General features: G+C 44.4%; 1 protein-coding gene across 5 annotated transcripts in view; it reads left to right on the top strand.

Annotated features, from left to right (window-relative positions):
* The window catches only part of KCNIP1 (potassium voltage-gated channel interacting protein 1), an 849721-nt gene that overhangs the window by 537961 nt on the left and 285412 nt on the right, over positions 1 to 26348 (top strand). The window contains exon 1 of one of the 5 annotated variants that reach the window (XM_045026854.1): positions 18296 to 18352. The exons of the other annotated variants lie outside the window; for them this stretch is intronic. The gene's annotated coding sequence lies outside the window, so the exon portion shown is untranslated. Of the gene's footprint in view, positions 1 to 18295; positions 18353 to 26348 lie in introns of those variants that run through there. 5 annotated transcript variants of the gene reach the window in all.

The raw sequence follows: 26348 nt of genomic DNA, 5'->3' as shown, positions 1-26348 counted from the left end.
GCTTCCCAGAAAATATAGGTTCAAATCTTGAGTGTGTCAACTCCACCTTTCAGCCTTCCAAGATGGATGTTCAATACCATACAATTTACTTTAAGGGTGGTTTTTGGAGGCTATTCCAAAAATGAAGCCAATTTCCTATGGAGCCCACAGCAAGTTATGTAAGAGAAGGATTTTGCCATAGTATGCTTGGCCAACATTTCTTTTTCCTACTGTTGTGTGGTCTGCCAATTGGCTGATGTGGTCCACTCCAGCAGTGATTCCCTTTCAAACATATTATTTACACAAAGTGCTTTCTGATCCTTTAGGCTGCATGATGCTACATAAATAAAAGTTATTCTCTCACAATTTCACAGGCAGTGCTGTGAAAACAATGCCGCTTTCTTATTGAAAGACAAAATGGTTTTCAAGGTGTGTTATTGGGAAATTCTTCTATAAGAGCAATTATTTAAGATACAAACAGTGTATGAGACTGGATTAACAGCTATCTACAGGCATAGTACACTTGTGACTCCCATTAGTGCAGGGTTACAAACCATGATTGTGGCCAGGTTTTGATAGATAGATAAATAGATACAAAGATCTTGGCAACTCTGATGTCAGTGAATCCGGCAGGCTCTGCTCCCTGCTTGGTTGTTTTGACTTCTTAAAAAACGTCTGTAACATCCAAACACATTGATCAGTAAAAACGGAATTCCAAGGTTATTGAAAAGAGCAAGCAATGGGAGAAGGGCATAAATCCTGGATGAATACAAGGAACTCTGCCTGTATCGGTCCAACGGTCTGGCCAGTCCCGCCAGCTGTAGCTCCTTATTCCTGGATTAAGGTGCCTCTGTTTCTCTGGGCTGTGGCAGACTCTTGTGTGTGGTGCAAGCTCGCATTCCCAGGCTGCTGATTCCTGGGCCTGCCTCCCAGCCCTGAGCTCAGACTCAAAGCCTGCAGTGTCCTTACAGCCTGTGTTGCAATCCCTCTTGGAGTGGCAATCCCATCCTCCAGTCAGAGGAACACTGGCAGCAGAATGTAGGGGTGGCATTTCCTGCCAGATCTCTTTAGCCAATCAGGACTGAAAGGGCATGCGGTGGAGCAGCCAACTTCTTTAGTCTGCCTCTCCCTGGCTCCAGAGGCAGAGTCAGACCTCCCAGTACTGCCTCTTGTAAAGTATTTGCTTAACAGACACCTTACCTTGCTGGCAAGGAGGGAACAAGCATTACCATTTCACAGGTCTGGCTTATAATTTTTTATACAGATATCACTGAAGCTGGGTGTTTAAAACCAAACATACTGCAGTGTAGAGACGATAAAACTCAATATGACCACACAGCAAGTGTAGGTGTGATAGTAAGGTGGGTAGGCATACTTGTGCTAGCTTTAATCTAGTAGTGAAGATGTGGCAGTACATTCAGCCTGGGCTAAGGACCCAAATAAGTTCCCGGAGTCCCTGACAGGCTTGTACTAGGGCAGCTAGACCATGCTGAAGCCCATGCTGAAGCCCATGCTGCCATATCTCCAGTCCTAGCAATGTCACCTTCCTGTGCTGCATGGACATACCCTCAATGACCCAAGCATGTGGTCCTCATAGGTGGAGGAGGAACAAGAATTACTGCAACGATGCTCATAGGACATCAACTCCATGCATCTCCCAGTTCTGCAGCCACAGCAGCCTTTCTGCACTCCTCCCCCTATGTGTAGCAAAACACAAGAGTAATGTATGAAGCTTCATAATTCTCAGTGGACTTTAACATATGATTTACAGCAGTTGTTCTCCTGGCTTATCCCCCTTTTCCCATCCCTGAACCAATACTCCAGAGCTCCTCATTAGCATCTTGATGACCACACTTATTTACACCAATGTGTCCTAGGAACTCCACGTGCACCCCAGGCCTTTTTACCTTGCACTTGAGTGTAAAAGCTGACACATGAGGGGCTGTTCACTGCCATTAAATGTAGAGGGCTCGACCTAGGGCCTGATTCTTCACTACCCTGAGCCTTGTATGGTGACACTTCGAGAAACACTTTCAGGCCCGACCATATGAATATCTACTTTGCACTAATGTAAATGACAAAACATGGTGCAAGCCAGTGGATAATCCATCCCCTTTGTGTCTCCCTTAACACTTACACTGAAGTGCAATCCTCTTTTGCTGAATGCAGCCAAACACACAATCTTGCATGAGTACGACCTACAAGCTAAGAGAATTGTGGTTTCCTCTATTACTTTGAGAATCCCAGCAAACAAATTCCCATACCCATACAACTAGAGCTGCACCTGAACTCCAAAGGTCAGTCTGTATGTACTTGCTCAAAGTTCAGAATATGGGAGCGTGGTTTGGACCAATCTCTATAGTAGATTACACAGATCTTTATCTAGGTGTTTGTAATGCACTCAGCCCAATAGCATCAGGGCACCCAGACACTTTAGACTACTATTTGATGTGTATGTAGAACAATACACCTGTCTAAAATCTTCAGCAGGTAGACGTAAAAGTGCCAGTAGCTTGGTGCTGAAGGGATAAAGTTGGAAGAATGGTTAATAAGCCTGTTCACAAGTGATAATATGTGGGAAAAACACTGATTCTATATTCAGGTGAAAGAACAAGTAGCACTTTGTTAATTATTTGCACTACCGTAGTGCCTAGGAACCTTAGTCATGGACCAAGAGCCCATGGTGCCAAGTGCTGAACAAGCCCAGAACAAGATTGTAAGCACCATCTACTACATATTTGAACACCACATCATCATTATTCACTTGCACTAGGTGTTCTTGCTTTCAAAGAAGTTACTGATCCCAGATTTCCGATGTGAAAAGACTAGATCAAAATTTTCTCATAGTTGCCAGATGCTTTTTCCACTCAGAATTGTGGTGGTTTCTTGTAATATTTGTGAAGATAGATAAATAAGATCAGTGTGTGTTTTGCTTCGGGGGGTGGGTAGAGAACTCTGGAAGTATAATATCATTTTTTCCTCTAACAGACACTTTTTTTCCTCAAAACATCATGTATGAGAGTTGAATAAATCCTTTACAACTTTGCTCAGTTTTGTTTTCCAACCCTCTTATTGCAGTAGAGAAAATATTTTTAAGACTGTGATTACAAACAGTTTTGTATTGGTGAGCTAGCTAATCCAAGCCAATTGTTTTCTGCCCTTGAGAAAGACCTACCTCTGTAGGGTGTGCTAATTGTATCATAAAATTAATGCCTCCTGTTTGAATATTTAGACCAAGGAGTGAATGAGAAATGGATTCCAAGGGGAAAATACCCAGCCAGTTCAAAGATGGTTTTACACAAGCAGCTTAGGAACAGCTCAAATATTTCCCAAGTCAATCCAGTATTGCTCATTGATCCCACCATCACATAGCCAACTACAATGTGGGTCACCTGGCCATAGCTGAGTCCTTACAAAGTTATGTTTCTGCATTATTCCTTTCCTATTGCTCAGATTTTCTTTTCTGTCTTTTCAACTTGCTTCATATTTTTTACTTCTTCTTTGATCCTTTTTTCTGGATTTATCTTTCATAGAGGTATTTCCATATTCGTACAACATGGTGTCATAATGTAGGACCAAATTCCTGCTGGAGCTCACCATATAGGTAAGAAAACCCTTTGTCAGCCACAGAAAAAGAACTAGGACGAAGGTGGTCATGCCTAGCTGTTGGAGCAGGAGTCAGAAAATGGAACAGAGGATCAGAACTAGAGTCAGAAGCCAGAGCCAAGGGTCAAACCAGAGTCAGTTGGTTTGGTTTTCCAAGCTCCTCTTCAGCTTGGAAAAGAGGAGACTAAGGGGGGATATGATAGAGGTATATAAAATCATGAGTGATGTGGAGAAAGTGGATAAGGAAAAGTTATTTACTTATTCCCATAATACAAGAACTAGGGGTCACCAAATGAAATTAATAGGCAGCAGGTTTAAAACAAATAAAAGGAAGTTCTTCTTCACGCAGCGCACAGTCAACTTGTGGAACTCCTTACCTGAGGAGGTTGTGAAGGCTAGGACTATAACAATGTTTAAAAGGGAACTGGATAAATTCATAGTGGCTAAGTCAATAAATGGCTATTAGCCAGGATGGGTAAGAATGGTGTCCCTAGCCTCTGTTCATCAGAGGATGGAGACAGATGGCAGGAGAGAGATCACTTGATCATTGCCTGTTAGGTTCACTCCCTCTGGGGCACCTGGCATTGGTCACTGTCGGTAGTCAGATACTTGGCTAGATGGACCTTTGGTCTGACACGGTACGGCCATTCTTATGTTCTTATGTCAGTAGCCCACACGCCAGGGGGTCATAGTCAGATTTGGTACCCAATTGCCAAGAGTGAGGTGTCGGGGCAGGAACCAGAGACTAGGCGAGGATCAGGCACGGAACAGAAGCAAGGCAGGAAGTGGGAGTAAAGGGTAGGAGCAAGGCTGGAACCAGAAACAGGGTTGGATGCAGATCATACAAGACAGGCAAAGAGCAGGGTCAGATGCGTCAGTAACAGGGAGTCTGTGCAATTGCTTAGACAGCCTGCTTGGGTCACTCCCTGGCTTAAGTAATAGGTGCAAGCCAACCAAATGCCCAAGGCTTTGGGTGTCTAGATAGGACTTCCTGTGAAGCCTGACCTTCTAAGATTAGTGACTGTTCACTGCTTTGTCTGTTCACTTGGTGGTGACGAGGAAGTGTTGGAAACCCAGGGCCTATAGTGCTCTGGGTTCAAGACCCTTTGAAACCCTCCGTAACCTCTAATCCCTACACAGTTAGCTTCTCCTATTTTGTCATCTCTGGAACATTACAAAGGGGCTGTTCTGCAAGCCCACAATTATAGGAACATAGGAAAAGTCTAATGGGGCAAGTCCTACCTGTTTATTTGCCTACTGTTCCTGGACTACCTAAGGGCTCTGTGCATAGCTTTCCATGCAGCTGATTTGGTTTCTGTGCATTAATTAATGGGTGTTTGATTGGAGGGTTCAGTTATTCTAGGTACCAGTCCTTATGTCGCTCATTATACTTGTATTTCATCATCCTGTTCTGATGCTTTTGAATACTTTGGAAGGTCTTGGTCCTGCAAGTGCTTGAACTGTGCACAGCTGGGAACACAGTGTTGCTCTCCAGCATAAGGCAATTACAGGTGAGATATCCCTGCATATCTGCTCTTACTTTCAAAGGAACACCAGACAAGAGGGCGAGGTCTGAGTACAGAATGGGAGCTAGTTAGTGACGGATTGAACAGGATGAATGCTTAGTCTGGGGTTTCAAAGACGCCTATTGGACACCCAGTTCCCTTTGAAATGCCTCAACTAATACAGCAGCTGACTTTCTGTGGGAGTTGGGTGTTTGATTTCTTAGCACTCTCTTGAAAATCCCAGCCTTGGTACCAAAGAAATGGCCTCAGACCACCACCTCATCTCCTCTATTCCTTTCTACTTATGGTACCAAATCAAATAATTACTTTTTGGCCACAATGGAACAGCACAAACTTTGTATCTAAAGGTAAACAGTTCTGTGTATTATTATCTGAGCCATTCGGTTTGTTTTAAAACATCCTTTAAAATGAAGGTGAGAATGTTTTATCCACAACAAAATAAAAACATCTTTTTTGTTGCAGAACACTTGCTGTATCAGCCATGATCATATGGCTATTATAGTAGACATCAAGTACAATTGAATGCTTAAAAGGTTCTGACTGTGTTGCATGAATATTGAACAAAGGCTTTTTGTGCCTTTCTTTTGTCCTTCAGTGAATGCACCATTAAACAAAAGTGTGTTTTGGAAAGAAAACGGTTCTCTAAGCACCATTGTGATGATTCAGGAATCTATCTGTAATTCTGTGGGAGCGTATGAACTCTTTGTATGTATCTTTACCAAACCCCAAACTCCATTTTGAATTTGAGGTTTAGTTGCTTTCTCTGTGGTCTCTTTACTTTCATATTGGATTGACATTCCAAGGTGGAATGATACAGGGCTGATAATAGACTATCATTAAATTGGTATGGTCTTCTATTCAAATCCATATATTCTAGACAACAAGATAGCTCCTACCCAGGAGAACTGGCTAGTCAGGGGAGAGGCTATCTGGCAACAAAGTCATATGATAGAGGTCTCTGGTCACCTGAGGAGTATATCCAGGAGTTACCTGTCAAAGGGATTGAACAGTTATAAAGGTCAAGCGCTGGCCTGTTTGGGGCTCCTCAACCACTTTCGCCAGTGCAAGTTGAGAGGAGTTGGTTGACACGGTCATGCAGATCTTCTCTATATTTATCCCGGACTTTCTCCTTGGAGCATATTCTGCAGTATCTGAATGCCTGGTTGTAGATAGGGCTACCAGATAGCAAGTGTGAAAAATCAGGACACTTTTTTTTGGTGGGGGGAGGAATAGCTGCAAATTCCCCAGTGTTGGGACGGTCCCAATAATACCAGAATGTCTAGTCACCCTAGCTGTAGATAACAGATTTCTTGGTGTGTTTGGGGTGGTTTCTGGGCCTATGAAGGCAGGTATGATGATTGGTGGGTTTCTTGCATATGGTTGTCTGCAAGGTTCTATTGTTGAAGCTGATTGTGTTGTCCATGAAGTTTGATGCTAGTGTGGGAGTGTTCCAGATTTAGGGTTTATTGCAACAATCTGTAACCCACTAACCCCCACCTTCTTGTCCTATGACTACAGGAGAGTTAACGGGCCACTTCACCCAGGGGTGAAAGTGAGCCAGTACAGGCCGGCACAGTGTACCGGTAAGAAGCCGGTACCGGCCCATACACAGCCCACATTAAAGCGCTGCTGCAGCAGCACTTTAGCGTCCCTGCCCCTTTTGCCTCCCCTGCCAGCAGCCCTGCTGGTAGGGTCCATACCGGCAGGGCCACTGATGGGGAAGGGGCAGCGACATTAAAGCGCTACCATGGCAGCGCTTTGAGGGTCCTTAAAGCGCTGCCATGGCAAAGGACCATCCTTAAAACATTGCTGCGGCAGTGCTTTAACGTCGCTGCCCCTTCCCTTCGTCGGCCCTGCCAGTACGGACCCTATCGGCAGGGCCACCGAGAGGGGAGGCAAAAGGGGCAGGGACATTAAAGTGCTGCTGCGGCAGCGCTTTATGCAGGGTCCTTTGCCGTGGCAGTGCTTTAACGTCGCTGCCCCCTATGTCGGCAGTGGCCCTGCTGGAATGGTCCCTACCGGCAGGGCCGCCGACAGGGGCGGGCAAAAGGAGCAGCTGCCCCTGGGCCGATGATTTAAAAGGGCCCGGGGCTCTGGCCACTGCGGCTGGTACTGTGGCAGTGGCGGCTGGAGCCCTGGGCCCTTTAAACCTCAGCTGGAGCCCTGGGCAGTGCGGGCCAGGGAGCGTGGATGGACTGGCTGGGGTATGCTGACCAGAGCCCGGAGAAGCAGTCAAGTCTGCCCCTCGCACGTTACCCAGAGGAGCTGTCAAGCCTACCACTCGCCAGTTACTCAGAGGAACCCAGGACTCCTTGGAGGACACCGTCCGGACACAGGTACCTCTAGAGGGGGAGTCAGGAAGTAGCCGGGGGAAGCCGACCCTAGTCTGGCTGCAGTTCTGCCAGAGCCTATGTCAGTGTGTTGCGGCCAGGATCCCCACTGAGGCAGCAGCAGGGTCTCTGCCGCTGCTAGGGCCCCGGGCTGGGACACAGTGGAGTGGGTGGGCCTGCCTCCACCGTGCCACCCAACGTGTGGGTGGCAGTCTCCCCCTCTCCCGGGCCCTTCGGAACCAGGGCCTCTGCCTATTGCTTAACTGTTTGCTCAGCCTCTGCCTGAGGGCCTGAGCCACTGACTCTTGCTGCCCTGCCCTGACCCAGGGCCTGGGCCTGTTATTTAACTGTTTGCTCAGCCCCTGCCTGAGCCTGAGCCACTGACTCTTTACTGCCCTGCCCTGATCCCGGGCCTGGGCCTACTCAGTAAATAGCAGCTGCTCAGCTCCTGTCTGAGGACTGGAGCACGGGACTCGCTACTGCCTGCCAACCGGGCATGAGTAACCGTTTGTTGTGCCTCTATCGATGCCGTGGCGTGAGACCCCATGGCCAGACTAGTTCCCCAACCCAACTGAATGGACGTAGTGAGACGGTGTGGTTCCCCGCCACCCCGGGGAGGGATGAGCCCCAGATGAACCCTTCTACAGATTTGTAAGCACCTAGAGGATAATAAGGTTATAAATAATACCCAACATGGATTTGTCAAGAACAAGTCATGCCAAACCAACCTAATTTCCTTCTTTGACAGGGTTACTGACCTAGTGCATAGGGCAAAGCAGTGGGCTGGGCATGATGTATCTGGACTTTGGTAAGGCTTTTTACACAGTCCCATACGATAGCCTCATAAGGAAACTAGGGAAGTACGGTCTAGATGAAATTACTCTAATGGTGCATGCCTGATTGAAAAAATATACTCAAAGAGTAATAATCAATGGTTTACTGTCAAACTGGGAGGCGTACCCAGTGGGGCCCAGCAGAGGTCTGTCCTGGGACCAGTACTATTTAATATTTTCATTAATTATTTTTATAATGGAGTGGAGAGTTTGCTTCTAAAATTTGCGGATGACATCAAGCAGGGAGTATTGCAAGCATTTTGGACAGGATTAGAATTCAAAACCACCTTGACCAGTTGGAGAATTGGTCTGATGTTAATGAAATTCAATGAAGACAAATGCAAAATGCACAAACACAAAATGGGAAATAACTGGCAAGGCAGTAGTACCACTGAAAAGGAAATGGTGGATATAGAGGATCACAAATTGAATATGAGCCAACAGTGTGGTGCAGCTGAGAAAAAGGTCAATATCATTCTGGGGTGGTTTAACAGGAGTGTCATCTGTAAGGCCCGGGAGGTAATTGTCCTGCTCTACTCTGCACTGACAAGGCCTCTGCTGGAGTATCATGCTCAGTTTTGAGCACTACACTATAAGAAAGGTGTGGACAAATTGGAGAGACTCCAGAGAGGAGCTACAAAAATGTTAAAAGGTTTAGAAAACCTGACCAATGAGAAAATGTTAACTGTTCATGTTTAGTCTTGGGAAGAAAGGAAGACTGAGGGGAGACCTGATAACAGTCTTCAAATATTCTAAGAGCGGCTATAAAGAGCATAGTCATCAGTTGTCCCACCTTCAGCGGATATGGAGAACAAGAACTAATGTGCTTAATCTGCAACAAGGGAGATTTGATTAGATGTTAGGAAAATCTTTCTAACTCTAAGGCTAGTTAAGCTCTGCAATAGGTTTCCAAGGGAGGTTGTGGAATCCCCATCTATTAAATTCATGTCAGAGATGGGCTTAATTTACTTGGTCCTGCCTTAGTGCAGGGGGCTGGACTAGATGACCTCTTCAGGTCCTATCCAGCCCTCTGTTTCTATGATTTAACAGTTCACTGATACCAGACAAAAGCTTTTATAGCTTCTAGGACAAAGGACACAGATGAGCTAGAAGAAGACCAATAATAAACATGGACAGAAACAGGGAATATCCCTAAATGTGCACACAGGCTACTCCTATTCCAACTGACATCACTGAATCCCATTGAGCTCAGTGGGAGCAGGATCAATCCATGCATCTAGCTGTATGAGGAGTTTACGGATGCACTACTGAGCTGATGCAACCATTTTATTGCGGCCAGGAGAAAAGGGACACCAGAAATCCTTGGCTGCCACTTCCAGCCATTGGCAAGCAGTGCATTTTAGAGTAGATGTCTTGCTGCTTTGAGTTGTGCCTGGGGGATATCCCAGGGCACATCTGCTCAGGATCGGAGGAATGCTAAGTAGCTTAAGGGCATCTCTTGCATACCACCCTCTTAGCTAATTCCCTTGGTGCCAAGGTTTTTATGTTGTCAAATAAATTGTAATATTTAACCTAATATGCATGAAAATGCATATTCAAATACACTTCTATAGCTTTGCACCACCAAAAACCCTGCTGAAGTCCCGTTATGCTCCGCAGCAGCCCTAACAGCTACACACACACATGCTGTTGGCATAATTATCTGAGGGTTTTTCAAAAGTTTCCAGATCTAATGTTTTTCCTCTCTATAGAGGCAGCGAGACCAGTGCAGGGGAAATTAGCATTTTACAGCTAGAGCCAACATTTCTATACATCTCACAAGAATGACAAACGTGGCATATAAGCATTTTCCCCCAGAAGTACAAAAGGTGTGAGAATAGCAGGGATGCACAGCTCCATTTCTCTTAAGTGGCTTGTTACCCATCACCCAGTAACTTACTGACACTGGGGAAATATTCATTCGTTTCATTTGTTTCCTCTGCAAAGTTCTGGGGAAAGTTCTGCAGGAAAGACACTTTGTGATTTGTGACACCCACTCTGTCTCTGCCTCTTTTTGGCAGCTCAGCTCTCCATGCAGCCCAAAACATTATGAAGCCTCATCAGCTTTCTGTATGTCAGTTTTACAGACTGTGTCAGTATGGTACCTACCCAGACTCTGATGTGTCAAGAGTTGGCTAAACAATATATTCATATTTTGGAGCCACACATAAAACCTGATCCTGGGAGGCATGGATGACCAACATTGAGTGAAGTTAGCAGCAGGTGCTCTGCATCTGTCTTGCAAGGCAGCATAATTCAGCTCCTTCCTTTTAAGGTCTCTTTCCCACAATTAAACCAGAATCACTGAATACATTTTTTGCTCTTAAACCATCCTTATAGCCCTACTTTTTCCACTGCAGAAAGCAAATTACTTATCTAGGATCTCCAAGAAGCTCTGCCCTGGGACTTGTCCTACCATTGGTTTAATGAGATATTTTTCCAGTTGGTACATGCTGCTTTGGACAACAGCTGTTCATCCTTCAGTCTAAGCACCCTCCACCTTTTTATCCTTTTTAAACCGTGCCACATTAGCTGTTTCAGTCTACAGTGTGTTCCTCTTGGTTTGCCCTCTTCTTCGTTTAATCTTCTCTGTGTCTCCATGTGATATAAACTATGCTCTGTTCTTGTAACCTTCTCCATCTTCTTACTAAGGGGCCAGGTTTCTGCTCTGTCTGGGCCTGGCACAACAGCGTCTTCCATAACCAGATGGACAGCTCTCCATACTACCTTTTGAGTCTCTCAAATGTTCCTTATCTAGCCTTGATTTCTCTCTCCACCTGATGTCCGATAGCATGTCAGTCACCAGGCAGACATACCACTCACTGTCTTCTAATTCATCCCTTTTCCCCCTGAGTGCTTCCATCCAAACTGCCTCAAAGATCCAAGTGGCTTGTTTCAAGCTCTTTTCTACTTGTCAACCACGTCAAGTCCTCTTAGTTTTCAGCTCCCCAGTCATTATTTCTGAAATTCTAAGGTGCCCAGGTGTTCTGTGCTGTCGTGGGGGTGATCTTTTCCTCCTGAGTAGGTGTATTTGCCTGAAACATCAACCAAATAAGTATTTCACCTCCCTAGATAGCTTGTAGAGCACTTGCACAGAAGCAGTTCAACTTCAGTTTTTTTGGAGTAACAGTGACATATGCCCCGGAGCATACTCCTGTCCCTGCATTCCACAGCTACCCTGCCCTGCATGGCTCAGAGGCCCTTTGTTCAGCTCACGACCCCCCATTGGAAGAGCAATATTTTGACCAATGTGCTTTACCATGGCCTTGATTTAATCTTTGTATACAATATTAACATGTAAAGAAACCCATAGGCTTGTGAATGAAAAACAGCCAGTATGGAAGTTTTTGGTTGCCATCTAGTGTTCAGACAAGATTTAAACATGCCTCAGCAAAAGCTGTGGAAATATCACCGGACCAAGTCATGCTGATAGCTCAGTGTATATATCTTTCCTTGGGGAGCGAGGCTCCCCCAGCCTCTCCCAAACACAAGCCTGTGCCTTAACAGCACTGTCTGACCTTCAATAATTAGCAGGAAGAAAGAATTTAGAACAGAGGAAAGAGTGAAGCAGAGAGACAGGAGATAAGAATGATTTGGGAGATGAGCATAATAGGAGTACCTGCCAGGCTACACTTGCGGGTAGGGGGCATGGAGACAGGGGGAGGATATAGCTGTGTTCTAGAGGGATACATAAGGTTATTCAGTAATATTGTAGAAGGTTCCATGAAGAACAGAGCTGGTTACTGTTTTGTCCCAGGGCTTTTTCTTGACTTCCTTGGTTGGCTGGATGTGATCCTGATTCTTCACTGCTGTGCCCCTTGTGTTGTCATGGTCGCCTGAGCAAGGTGAGGGCACGACTTTCTAATGAGCCTGATTAAAGAATTCAGTTGGGTGGTGTTGCATCTAGTTCTCACACAACTGCCCGAGGTTGTGGAGTTCTCGGTCAGGGCCCTGCATCAAGGGGGCTCAGAAGAAGCTGTTTCTCTTTGGGAAAGAGGGAGGAGCTATACCCGACTGGGGTGGGTCCTCCATCCAGTATGGTTATCAACCACTGGCAACTCCCATCCCACTCCGAGGAAGAAACACAGACAGAGAAGGATAGTGTAGATGGGTGGACCTGCTGAAGGAGAGAGGAGTGGGTTGGGCGGGAGGAAAAAGGTCAAGTGGTTTCTAAGAGTTCCGGTGTATTGGATAAAGCAGCCATTCTTCTGTACTCTCTTCTGGACCTTTTGAAGTCCCTGCCCATCTCTAGTTTTCAAGGTATCGTTAAGGTGACAATATGATTTTTATTCCTAGTATTGGGATAGAGAGGTCCTTTACAGAGTGCTTTTTACATGTACATGGAGGCTGGCTTAGTAGATACCATTTTATAGGCAAATTTTCCAATGCTAGTGTTGATATAGCATAGCCATTGTTCTGCTGGCTTTGTTTATAACCAGGGCAAAATATCTTAAATGGGCAAAGGGAGTTTTATTGCAATTTGAGTGACAAATTCACAGGAAAACATGGATAGCTGGAATCTCCTCTCCCTTCACTCGTAGCTACTATAGTCGTATACTAACTCATGACAAACCACTGACTAAGCAGCAAATATTGTAGCTCTATACCTGGGGATTTTTTAAAAAACATGCTCCAATCTCTTGCACTTTGAAGTTCTTTGTGTTGAAGCGGAGGTTTAATACTTTTTCTCATTTAGATGCTCTTGCTACAGAACAATTTTCACATCCTCTGAGGTGCACAGGAGTGTGAAATGAAGATGGCCTTTGAGACCACAGAAAACTGGAAGTCTAAATGAATTCACTGGAGATAAGTTAGTTCCACAAGTTGCCTCAGAAGATCGTTTCCCTTGGTCTCTTAAGATTATCAGCTGCTATGCCAACTGCCCCTGATAACACAGGAAACTTAAAAACCTTGCTCGGGAACCACTGGCTGTTTAAGCCCTTTGTCAGAAATCAAAGGAGCAATCTATACCTCTGGTAAGATTGCCTAATCTCTTAGAAGCACAAGCTTCTAGCCCCGCTCTGCAGAATGTGTAGCCTTCTGTGTCACTCTGATTACAAGATGCACCTGGCAACTGAGTAATGAAAAATAGTTTTCAGGGTTCCTCTTTAAATAGATTTTTCAGAAGCCATGTGCGGAATGCTGTTTCTCATGCCCTTCTTCCCTGACTGAAGTAGCTTTGTGCCATCTCATCTGAGCATGGCCAGAGATAGTCTCTGAGAACAATTAAATAAAATTAACTTCTTTGCAAGTTAGAAGAAGGTTTAAAAGATACCATAGAGGCAACACTCCTTTCTTCCGTCTCTCAGCAGGGATCCAGTTGTTTGTGTCCCTTGTGGCCATGAATAAATATACAGGCTAATAATGAAAAGAAGTAAACCCTGTGCTGGGTTAAAGCATAAAGAAAAACAAATGTTAAGGAGAATTTGTAATGCCATAAAACTGAGGACTGTATGTCTTCATTCAACATGTGCTAACTTATGGGAACAGGTAGACACTGACATTCTTTGACCTTACCAGTTGCAGCAGGGTTAGCTAATTCAAGTTAGCAGCAGGCTTTTTAAAAGAATCGTGCTGTCCTTTTGGTTTTGGTAGAGTGTCCATCACTGTGGTATTCATGACTCCATTTCAATAAAGCACTTAAGCACATGCTTAAGTGACTGTAACATGAAGCACGTGCTTGAACGCTTTGCTGAGCAGAGAAGGGATTGCTCACATGTTTAAGTGCTTTCGTGGGTTGGAGCCCTAAGTTCTCATCACCACAGAATCTATGTCAAAAAGAAACTGTGTCTGAGGTGTGACGGACTATACACAATGCTAATAAGAAGTAAATTCTTATAGTACTATCTGCATTATTTAAATCAGACAGTATATGTGCTATAACATTGGGAGAAAAATCTCTTTCTCTGCACTGCAGGTGATTACATATTCTGCACTTCTGCTCCACATGGAATGCCTATTATAGTCAGTGAAGTTCTGTGCATGGGATGCAGTAGAAGTCCACTGTAAAGGACGCATTCTGCTATCAGATTTCCTTGGAGTTCTGTATTGTTCAGATAGAGATGAAACTTTGGAAGAAGGGGAAAAGGCCTCCTGTGAACAGCTGGGCTAAAGCTAGAAAGAACTGCATTTGGGAACAAATTCCCAAAAATCTCCTCTCTCCGGCTCAAGGTTCCATTTCCAAACTCACACTATCTCTACTGATCCAGCCATCCATCCTGGAGGAAGAACATTGCAATGGAGCTTGGCAATGGAAAGGCCTTCCCTAAAAGGGGATGCAAGGCCAGACACTGCCATTGGGGCCAGACACTGCCATGGGGGCTGCAGGAAGGGCGGCCAGCACATCCCTCAGCCCGCGCAGCTTCCCACAGCCCCCATTGGCCTGGAGCAGCAAACTGCAGCCAGTGAGAGCTGTGATCGGCTGAACCTGTGGACACAGCAGGTAAACAAACCGACCTGGACCACCGGGCTTTCCCTGAACAAGCGGTGGCCCAACTTTGAGAAGCACTGGTCCAAATAATACTTAGTCCTCAGTGCAGAAGACAGGACTAGATGACCTATTGAGGTCCCTTTCAGTCCTACATTTCTAGGATTCTATGGTCAACTTGATCTTCTATGGTGTGCTAAGCACCACTCATCTCCCATTTGTTCCCCTAAAGGAGCATTAGCAATCCCTAGAACTATTCATCACTATCACAAGAGGTGCAGAGAACTGGGAAGAGACAAGCTTGGCTAGAGGGATTCTCCCTGTGGGAACTGGATTCTTGTGGCAATTCAAGAGGGAAAGGTCAGACTTCAGTGGCTGATCTGGGATCCATACACATGTGTAACATCTGACTTATTATCTATGCCTCAGGGGTATTATTCAGTGAAGAATGGGAGAAGAACTTGAACATGTATTAAGATGTGATCCTCCTTATGAAAGCCTGAGAATTCTAAAACTATGTATGGCAAATGCACATCTCAAAATTCCATGTGGAAAGAGGCACTAACAGTCCATATAACAAGACCATTTGTAATAGGGCTTTTTTTTTTTTTTTGCCTTTTTGTGATTTCATTGTTCAACTGAACTGAAGACCAGAGTATGTATTCAAGTGCCAAACTGAAAACTTGGTAGTGAGCGCTTGTTTGAGTTACTTTTCTGAACATGGATATAAATACAAAGGGAAAAAAAGGCTTCAGCATTAAAGGTGCAATTTTGCAAAATGGTGGCATTAAGCCATGCATAGTCTATAATTTTTGGCAGTGATTAGAGAATGCCTGCTGACTGTAAGTATAGGCTTTGCACTTCCTCAAGAAGCCCAGATTAAGACATCTGCAGTTCTTGCTGATTTTAGCCAGCACACAATAACAATACAATACCATCCATTAACTTCAATTCAATTCTATACTTTCTCCAGCAATCAATCCCCAGGTAACTGTGGTGGTTAAGGACTTTGTCTCACTCTGACCTCACATTATCTCTATCCCACAAGGAATAATAGTGCCCTGAGCTCTACTTAACACCATTTTTAGGAAGGGACTAATGACTATTTTGAATATCCCTAGCTTGAATTTCATTCAAGTGACAAATCTCAAATATTACAGCAGGCAAGCAATGTGAGGAATGGAATCTCTGAAGCACCTTTGTGATTAAGGACTATGGTGCTACTCTCATCTGGGTCCTCTTACTTGGTGCGGATTTTTTTTCCCCTTTCAGTTTGGTTTTCTTATATTCTGTCTAAATATCCCCCTTCTCTGTTAAAGATCTTTCCTGCTTCTCCTCTTCACAGACCTGATCCTGTACTGGTTGATCCATCAATGGGAGAAGGATCAGAACCATAATCTCTTCCTTCAGGACTCCTCATCACACTCTTCCTCCATTACACACCCTTTCCCTCTCTCCCTGTAGCTTGTCTTCTTCCATTACCCCTCAATAACCAGCCTGAAGAGGAACTCCTCGGGCCCTACTCTCCCTGTTACCACCAGCGCCAAACTTGGGCCAAAGAAAGATTTACTGTGGCAGGGACGGGCATAGGCTCTTTGAGATTTTTATTACTTCTCAGCCAATTGTTACTTGTTCTATACTTTTTAAGGCAGAAGGTCCAGTAACCTGGAACCTTAATGCCCTCATTTGACTAGTTGATGATTGGTATGGGCTTTGCTGGATGACAACAGCCAACATTGACCACTTCCCCCCCGAAGGTACACCGTCACCTAATCACTTGTGCACGGTTTTACACCCCATGATGAAACACAAAAAGCATTTAGTTTTATCTCACTTTGTGTCTGTTGCTGTGCACAGTGGTCTATTTTGCCATTGTGCACAATTTCTGAACCAATCCTGGTGTTGGTATTGGTAATAAATACAAATTACTGTAGGTAGGAAGGGTCACACTTTCAAAGGATTGCACATGCAGGCACCAAAGCGATGTGCACAGATGCAAGGAGCCATTTCTCTTAGCAGATGTGGATTTTGCATGTACAAAGGAAGCAAAGTGCACATCTTGTGATCACACAAAATATAGTCCCTTTATAGTGCACATCAAGGCTTTGATTTTCAAAGTCGACAAATCAATGAAGTATAGAGATGAAGTGGAGCCAGTTTCCTTCAGGAAAATGGAAGGATTTTTTAGATGAATGAACCCAAATCTACATTATTGCCATTTTCTATGTCCTCTTGCACTAGCTATCATTTGTATGTCTCTGGAAAAAAATCTGTACAGGGAAATGTGTGTTTAAATTGTTGGGTTTATGCTGATGTGAAATAGAGGCAGCAGAGGGCAGCAGTATACACATTATCTCACCCAGAGTTAAGTTGTTTCCATGAATGTATTTGAATGAACCTACTTATATGATGTGTGGGTGTTAGTTAAATATTGGTGATGGTAACGAAGTCCTGCTATTAAATAATGTAATGCTGCAGAAATCTTAATAGTTTGGGATGTGGCAGCTGTGTTCAGTATTTATCAAACTCTAGTCAATTATATTAAGGTTTCAGTACAGTCTAAAATATATAGTAATTGAAGGTTAAGGGTGACAATTGGACCTGATCTCTTGTTATGGAAAAAATATGCCAGCACTGTCAGTTAGTAACACATTTATCTTTGAGTGTTAACTTAGAATTGCTCATCAGCTGCCAGTTAGATTTGGGTTTCAGGTTCCATGGCAGTGTTAAATACTTCTTGGAATTTGTTGTTTTTTATTTTGCTGTCCTCAAACTGAAATACAATATATAGATCATATATGCAGTGGTCTGAAGGGCTTATTTAGAACTGCTTAGCTCCTGCCTCCAATAAGCACATTATCTTCTTCTTCTGTCTACATATCGTAGATACTTACGTGGCTCCCATCTCTGTAGTATCTGAGCACCTGCCAATCTTTCATGTATTTTTCCTCACAGCTCCTCTGTGACACAAGGAAGTGCTATTATCTCCTTTTCTCAGATGGGAAACTGAGGCACAGGAGGACTTAGGGCTTGTCTATGAGGCAAGTTACTGCACAGCAAGCCAGGATATGAGTCTACAGCACAGCAGCTTGCTGCCCAGTCACATCCCATGTGGGCTTTCCTACTGGGCACTGAAAGTTCTGAGTGCATACTACTACCTGTTGCATTCTGGGGCTTTAAGTACACTGTAGTAGTGTCCCCACAGGATTACTGAGGCATGCTGGTGTGCTATAGATCCTGGCTTGCCAGGCAGTAACTGTTTGTGTAGACAAGCCCTAAGCACAGCATCACACAGGAAGAATGTGGTAGAGCAGAGAATTGAACAAGGTCTTTGATGCACAGGCTAGTGCCCTACCCACTGGACCATCCTTCCTCTGACCTCAAAGAGCTGAGAGATACATAGGAAGCCAGAGTTACCTGATTTTCCCTGCTGAACTGCATCTATACCACTGCACTCCCTGAGGTCTGAAGGAAAAGAGCTGTTACTTCCAGAGACTTCCAAGAAAGTAACTTTTTGCTCTGTGGCCCTGAGGCGACATACCTTCCCTTCTGGCCTGAGGCTGACCATGGATTTATCACCATTTGAAAGCAGACTTAAAATACTTTTTTTCCCCAGAATCTCTTGGGTGCAGCAAATGGATTTTATTTAAGGTAACATGGTGTTTCATTGCTTTAATTTCTCATGTTCTGGAACAGGCTTCCAAGGGGAGCAGTGAAGGCAAAAAACCTAACTGGCTTCAATACTGAGCTTGATACATTTATAGAGGGGATGTTATGATGAGACTGCCTACAATGGCAGGTAGCTCATCTGCAACTGCTCGCAGCAAATGTCTCCAATGGTCAGAGATGGGATACTAGCTGGGGGGGATCTGAGTTACTACAGAGAAATCTTTCCCTGGTATCTGCCTGGTGGGTCTTGTCCAAATGCTCAGGGTCTAACTCATCATCATATTTGGGATCAGGAGGGAATTTTCTCTCAGGTCAGATTGGCAGAGACCCTGGATTTTTTTTGCCTTCCTTTGCAGCATGGGGCAGGGGTCACTTGCAGGTTTAAACTAGTGTAAATGGTGGATTCTCTGTAACTTGAAGTTTTTAAATCATGATTCAAGGACTTCAGTAAGTCAGCCAGGGGTTGTGGGTCTATTACAGGAGTGTGTGGGTGGGTGAGGTTCTGTGGCCTGCAATGTGCAGGCAGTCAGGCTAGATGATCATAGTACTCCCTTCTGACCTCAAAGTCTATGATTGAAATGAGTAGGGCCAGGTGGTGACAGAGTGCTATCAGCAGCACCCTGATCACTGACATTGCTGCAGGCCCAGCTGAGGGCAGTTATACACTTTCTGGCAGGGGATTGTGAGCACCTGGGTGACAATCACTGGGATAAGAAGGTAAGTTGGGGGAGATTATAAGGGGAGGAAACAGAAAGGAAGGGAGTAGCTCAGAAGGAGGCTCAGAGGGTGAGTTTCGGCTGAGGAATGAGGGCTGTGTGGAAGCCTGTCCTTGCTATAAACCTGTGTTGCATTGTATTACTGTATTATGTAAGGGAAATAAATGCACACCTTGGAGAAAGATAAATGGCCTGGTGTGCATTTGTGACTATGAAAGTCTCTGAATTGGCCAGACAGTGAGGTTCACCAGGTAATGACAGAGGTACCCTGTGGCACATGCTTGTCTCCTAGAGAAGCCATTGGTGAAACTCCATCTTATTAACAGGAGTAGGCTTTAAGGTCCAATCCTGCAGCCCTCAGACCATGGTGATGGGCACAGTATTAATTCCTAAACAGACACTTATATGCATAATCCCTTTGGAGAGATAAGACTAGTTATATTAGCAAAGGATGCAGGAGTGGGAGTACAGTCTTTCTTTTACTGTAAAGTACTAAGAATACCTCTATATAACCAGTATATAAAAGGCATCATTTTTATTTAGGTATATGAGTGTTTCTAGAACCCGTAACACTCTGAAATGTAGATGTCCTTTTATTTTTAATATAAGAACATCCAGCCCTTACGCCAAGAGATTGAGAATTTAGATTCTCACAACAGTTGGGCCACGGAAGACTTCACTCTTTCTTACCTTAAGTATACCAGTTGCCACTGTTGTTGCTCAATATTTATGTTGTGTTTAAGTTTTGGAGGCCAACAAGGTCAGAACCTCATTATGAAGTGTGCTGTGCAAACATAGAGTAAGTCGGTTGTCTTAAAAATCTCCTTTTCCCATCTTCATTATGTGGACATGTCAACACTTATGTGAAAAGGCTTTGGGGGAAAAAGTGGATCATTACAGTGGAGATCTCAGGCTGACTTCTGGCTTTCTGGAGAGCCTAGTAGAAGGCCCCCCAGTCAAATATGCTCTGCTATGTCTGAAAGTTTCATACTGGGTTCCATCAACGAAAACACCCCCATTGAGCTTATCTGTCTCTGTGAATGTCTGCATGTTGTTATGCACCCTTGATCCAGGAATAGCCCCTCTGAATATTTCCCTGCACAGGTTTTGCTCCTTATGTTAATATTTAAGCAAATGTGGTGGAATGGCAGAAGTGAGAACTGTGTGGTTGATGCCAGCCAGGATATGGATGCACACAGTCTGCACAAGCAGTGTTAATGTGCCAGTTTGCCCAGTTGTTGTATTTTCCAGGAGCTGGCCCATAGATATGGAAGGAAGCTGGAAAGAAATAAGACACTAGGGTGCTAAATGCTTCTTGAAGATATAATATTAACTCTCACTGTCAACTGGTAATGCAAAATTTAGAAGTGACAGAGAATTTCTTATTGCTGTCTTAGCCAGCAATAACTACTACAGATTTCCCCAACTAGATTTTTTTTTTCCCTGGAACTCACAAAATCCAATCATAAATGCCTCACAAGATACATTCTCTCCTCTGTATGGTGTAGCTTATCAGTCTTGTGCAGTTCACCAAGGAAAACATAGCATCTTAAATGTATACCTGAGTAACGCAGCCCATTGGAATCAATCTAAGCTGAGCAAACCAACACTGGAAATCAGAGCTTGTACAGACTTATTAATAACTCTCTTTCAAATGGTACCAAGCTACTACCAATATGATCAATCAAGAGGCCCAAATTATACGCCCTTGTTTGCTCTGTTTCCATAAATGTTATAAAATGCACCAGGAATGAGAGGGGATAATCTGGTGTTATCTCAAACTTGCACAAACTCTGCAGGCCTTGTTCTAATGTTCACTGTCTTTTTCTGAGTGTCTGTTTCATAGATGTGTCACCTTTTTATCTAGATACTTAATAGCCCTTGTCATGGTAGTATCACAGCACCTCACAGTCCTTAATAGATTTATCCTCCTAAGGCCTACTGAAGAACAAGTAGAAGAAGAGACTTGTTCAAGATCACACAGGGTCTCTGCACCTGAACTGGGAATTACAGCCAAGTCTGTTGAATCACAATCTAGTATCTTGTCCACAAAACTAGCCTCCTTATCTTACTTTGAAGCACTAGCTCCTTCAAAGTTCATCAGAGCTACATGCTGAATGAAGCTATCCAAAGTGCTGAGTGAAATTCCGTTAGGAAGGTTAGGTGAAGAGCAGCACTTTAAAGAGTGTAGTTAGGGGAGCAGAGAGCCTGGGAGAAGAGAGTGCATGACTTTGAAATTAGAGAGTGATTAAGTGCAGAATCTTTATGAAAAAGATTGATTTTGTTTCATGTAAACCATGCTGGATAATAACACAAACAGATTCTGTGCTTGTAAAACTAAACTGATTTGTTATTAGGAGAATTATTGACAGAAGAGATGCTGCAGCTAGCATTCTGGCCATGTGTACACAGACTGACCTCCTGGTGCCTCCTTCAAACTCTTCCCTCCTGTACCCTCTGCTCCTTCAAACTTCCATGCTATAGGTGATGTTACATAATGCTTCTGCTCATGTTCTGAGGTAAAAAGGGAACCAAAATAGTAAACACCTGAGACAAAATCGCTGCCAACACATATCAACAGTCACACCAAGTGAAGTATACCGATCTCTAACAGGCACTAAATATGGCAGCCATTTTGTCTCAGGTATTTACTATTTTGGTTCCCCTTTATCTCTCTCTCTCTCTGCAGGCAGAGTTTTCTCCCTCTGTGCTGTACAGCACATACCCTAAGACTTCAGCTATGTCTACACAGAAAAGAAAAACCTGTGCCAGCCGGCTTGGGCTTGTGGGGCTATTTCATTGCTGTGTAGACTCTGGGCTTGGGCTGGAGTCCAAGGATCCTAGAGCCCAGGCTCCAGCCCTAACCTGAAAATCTACACAGCAATGAAACAGCCTTGCAGTCCAAGTCCCATGAGTCTGAGTCATCTGGCACAGGCCAGCCACGGGTTTTTCTTTGCTATGTAGAAATACTCTGAAAGCCATTACCAGAGGAGGGAATTATTCAGACTCTCTGACTGCTCTCTCCTTGCTCCTCTTTCCCATAGCTTCTTTCAGGCAGCTACCTCCTTCCTCTTTTCTGTTTTCTCTGCTTTCTCCTTGGGACCAAGGAGAATCTGTGCTTTAGGGTCCCAAACTCCTCTCCTTTCCTCAGCATGTTCAGTTAGTTATAAGGAGTGGTAGGCAGACTTTTCCCTTTCCCACTACTCCTGATACTTTGGTCTATCATAGGTACTTATAGTATCTGAACACCTCACAATCACCAATCTATTTATCCTCACAACATCCCTGTGAGATAAGGAAATACCCCCTTTTTCAGATGCTGGGCACTGATGCACAGACTATGACTTGTCCAAGGTCACACAGAAATTCTGGTACAGAGCAGGGAGCTGAGCCCAGGTTTCCAAGCCCCAGACTACCACCCTAATCACTGCACCATTCTTCTTCACTAGTAGCTTATCTAAATCCTAAATAGTTTAGACAAGTTCTTTTTCATCCACTCTCCTGAAGAGCTTGTCTACCCAGTTCCATGATCCCTAAGTGCTGTTATTAGATACATTCCAGAAGGTAAACTTACATTGGGGCCTGCTTTTCTGTCTCTTCTCTAAATCTGGGACTGCTGAAGTCTCCTAATATTGGGATTACCTAATTTAGTATTCTGCTAATACTCTATCCCTGTCTTCTCTGAGCTCCCAGCTTGGTTCCTAGAGAGTACATAGCGGGAGAAATAAAACAGACCTGGTCTCCCATGGCAAAGGCCTCCAAAAAGGGATGGAGAGTGGAGATTCTGGAGGCATGTTGAGCAGAATGATACTGGGACATGGAAGCCTAGAGGAGGCAGCTTGTGAAAGTGGTAGATGAAGCATGGAAGTGAGGGAGTCCAAGATATGGGCTGGGATGAAGACTAATTCTGCTATTGGGCTAACTAGAAATTTGCCCTACTCAGGGAAAAAAAGAAAAAGTAAAATCAGTGTTTTAAAAATTGCTTTTTTTAAACTAAATCAGCTGTTAACAGCCTTGGGCTTCCATTGTCTGGGTGGAAGACCCATGTGAGCAGTTCCTCCAGTGCCCAGACTGCGGTGTGCATTCCATAATGGGGCTGTTAGCAGCAGCAGCAGCAGCATTTCAAAGAGGGTGTCCTCAGACAACCCAGCAGCTGCCTGTGGGCTGTTTTTCACTGTCACCACATATGCAGCAAAGGGAGGGTATAGCCACTGCCTCACCTAAAACTGTGACTTTGAACTGCTGCTGGATGGGAAAAAAAAATCTTAAGAAGAGACATGTGTTCCTAGAAGTGAGAAGAGTAACAGAAGTCTGAAAGCAAACAGAAGAGGTGGCACTAGAAGGAAGTTGATATAGGGTTGACGAAGCCTTGAGAGGTGTAATGAGTAGCCCTCAAAGCAAGGAAGAGGAGAGGAATATACAGAATGTGGAATATGGCAGGGGTGGGGGAGAGGCTAAGTTCGTTAGTAGCAGAGCAATAGGTTGAGGCCTCTGTGCAAAGACCCACCAGTCCAGGTATGAGTCTGAGATTCTCTTACTTGGCTTTCTTCATGTGGAAAATATTGGGGATGGAGGTGGGGAGGCAGTCATCCCTCCCAATGTCCCCTTGGCAATGGTCATGCTGGTGCAAAGGGGCTATCAAGCCCTTCTTGAGGAATATCCTCCTCCTCCCCAGGACAAGAGCACTTGCTGTAATGTAAAGTTTTGCCTGAAGTTTGTCTTCTAGTACTAGATATTCAAGTCAAGTAAAAATACCCTTCCCCTGGGTGTTGAATCTTAATTAGCTGCTGTTTCTAAAGTGCTTCAAATATGTATGTCTCTATATAGATATAGTGTTTTGTTTTTTTACTGCCGTATGTGTAAGAGGATCCCTATATGCAGATGTAACACTAGAAATCAAACATTTAAGGTCAATAGTTGTGAACACTCTCTAGGTGTATGTAAAATGTGAGTTTCAGCATGTTTGGGTTATAAATCATCCAAATGTCATTAGAGGGCTTTGAGTAAGATACTCAGCCCGATATCAGAAAGAGTGTATTGCATGCGTTTTGGAAATGGCTGACTTCACCTCTTGGATTACATGACTATTCAGAGTGACACTTTTGCCAAGTAGACTAGACCCTATTCTCTTAGTATGAAACTCCACTTCAGGAAAAGATACCTTGAGCCTTATCCTGGTCCCTCTGACTCAATGGGAGTTTTGCCATTGACTTAACTGGGAGCAGGACTAGGCAGTGTGATGGAAAATGCTTTGTAAGAGGTTTCCAATGCACAAATGTAGGTATCAGTGTGTGGTGAAAGATGTGCTCTTCTCCCAGTGCCCTAGCTGCAGTGAGTCTGTGATCTTGAGAGAAGTGGTTCTGGAAGGTCATATTTTCACTCCTAGTGGGGGGTAGCTGTAGCAAAACCATGAATCAGGGCTTATTCCTTAGCAGCTTCTATATGGGCTGCAGTGACAATTTATTCTTTTCCCCAGCTCAGCTAAAGCAGACTAATAGGAGGTGAAAATCCCTTGGAATGCACGATTTAACACCTAGACGGTAGCCCATAATTAATTGCTGCTTTCCAAAGTAATTAAGTGTGTGCACGCTGTTTTCAGCAGACTGGAACTTCATATATGACAGTGTACCAAGTGCTAGGGTCCTGTTCAGAGCTATGCTGCTATTTTACTTTGGCTGTAAGTGGTGTCTTTTTAGCTCCACATCTGCAGCATAAATGGCTTGAGTCCCTGGACCAAGTTATTTGCAGGCATAATTCCATTCACAGCAGTAGAGCTGCGGAGGGTTACCAACACTTGAAATATTGTCATGATTTTGGACCAATTTTGGGAGCTCTCGAGTTAAGATAAGAGACAGCTCAGGAATTTTGCCTTAGCTGCCCGTAGCTTCCCACTTCAATCAGAAGAGGCTGCAGGCAGGCTTGTACTGCAGGCAGCTGCAAAGGCACCCTCACCCTAAACTCTGTCATCAACAGCAGTGGACTCGCTTCCCCTTCAGAGTGTGGGAGGAAGGAATTACCAGGAGTAGGAGCCCAGGCCCTGCAGGCTGGGGACTCAGGACAACTGCCAGAGTCTGCCAGGAGTGTGGGGAGAAACTGGGCAGTGGGGTTCTTCAGAAGTCTGTTTCGGAGGCATGGGAGTGGCTGGTGGAGTCAGCTAAAGGAGTCTGTTAATGGGTAGCCAGGGAGGCTTGGAGAGGATGAGGAGAAGAGAACTGGTCCCGCATTCTTTGTATGAGCTTTTTGTATGTGTGCCTTTAAGGTTGAACTTTCACCTCATGATCACTGAACACACATGGGCACAGGCAGGGAGAGCAATTCTTCTTAAAATTTCATGGGGTTTGGTCATTCTTGGGAAGTTTTGGGGTAGTGAGGTTCTGATGCCTGATTTCTGAACTCGTGGAGTTGGTGATGCTGGCTGTGCCAGCAGAGAATTTGGCCCCATTGCTAAATCACAGGGTATTAGGATAAAGGAACAGATGGGACCAGCAGGGAGAAACCCTAGGGACAAGCTAATGAGGAAGCTCAGGCTGACTCTTGCTTGCTACTGTTACTTGTTTGTGGTAGGATGAATCCCAAGGAGAAGGGGTGAGTTTGCTCAGATCCTATGTGTGAGGCGGGGTGTGTGTGTGCGGGGGGTATGTTACCATCTGGTAATGTATGTGTTACAGAGTCCATTCTGTGCCAATCCACAGAAGAAATGAGTTAGTACAGTCTCTAGCTCCAGTGTCTTGGCTCTTTAGCTCAAGCGGTAGCAGCTCTGCATGCAGTCAAGAGCAGCCATCACTTGTGCGCTGTTAGGAACATGGTGGAAATAACTCCCTCTTTTGTTTCCAGGAAAAGCAGATTAAATCTTTGCTGAAAATGTGTCAAATTCCATTGAAATCACAGATGGGACAAGGAAGCCAATTTGTGGGTTTACAAAAACCTCAGCAGTGAGCTTTTACTTTGCAAAGCCCAGATAGGTCTGGTTTGAATCTGGTTCAGTTTATCAATCTTACAGAGTTTTGGTTATTTGGATAAAAGGTTCAGGTTTAGTTACTCTCTGAAAGAAACTCAGTAAAACAATTTGGCATCTAAACTCCTATTCTTTTAAAATGGTCATGGTAGGGTTAACTCCCTTGTTTAGTTAGTGGGAGTTCACCCCCCATTGCACAGTCTGTTATGATGCAGTTAAATAAAGCTGTAAATTCCCAGCCTGCAGTCTTGTGAGTAGATTTATGTTTGTTGCACTGAATGGTGCTTTTAATAAAACCTGTGTAACT

This window comes from Mauremys mutica, chromosome 8 (assembly GCF_020497125.1).
Source record: "Mauremys mutica isolate MM-2020 ecotype Southern chromosome 8, ASM2049712v1, whole genome shotgun sequence".
In the NCBI taxonomy this organism is placed as follows: domain Eukaryota; kingdom Metazoa; phylum Chordata; order Testudines; family Geoemydidae; genus Mauremys; species Mauremys mutica.
This window is presented reverse-complemented; position numbering and strand designations above follow the sequence as displayed.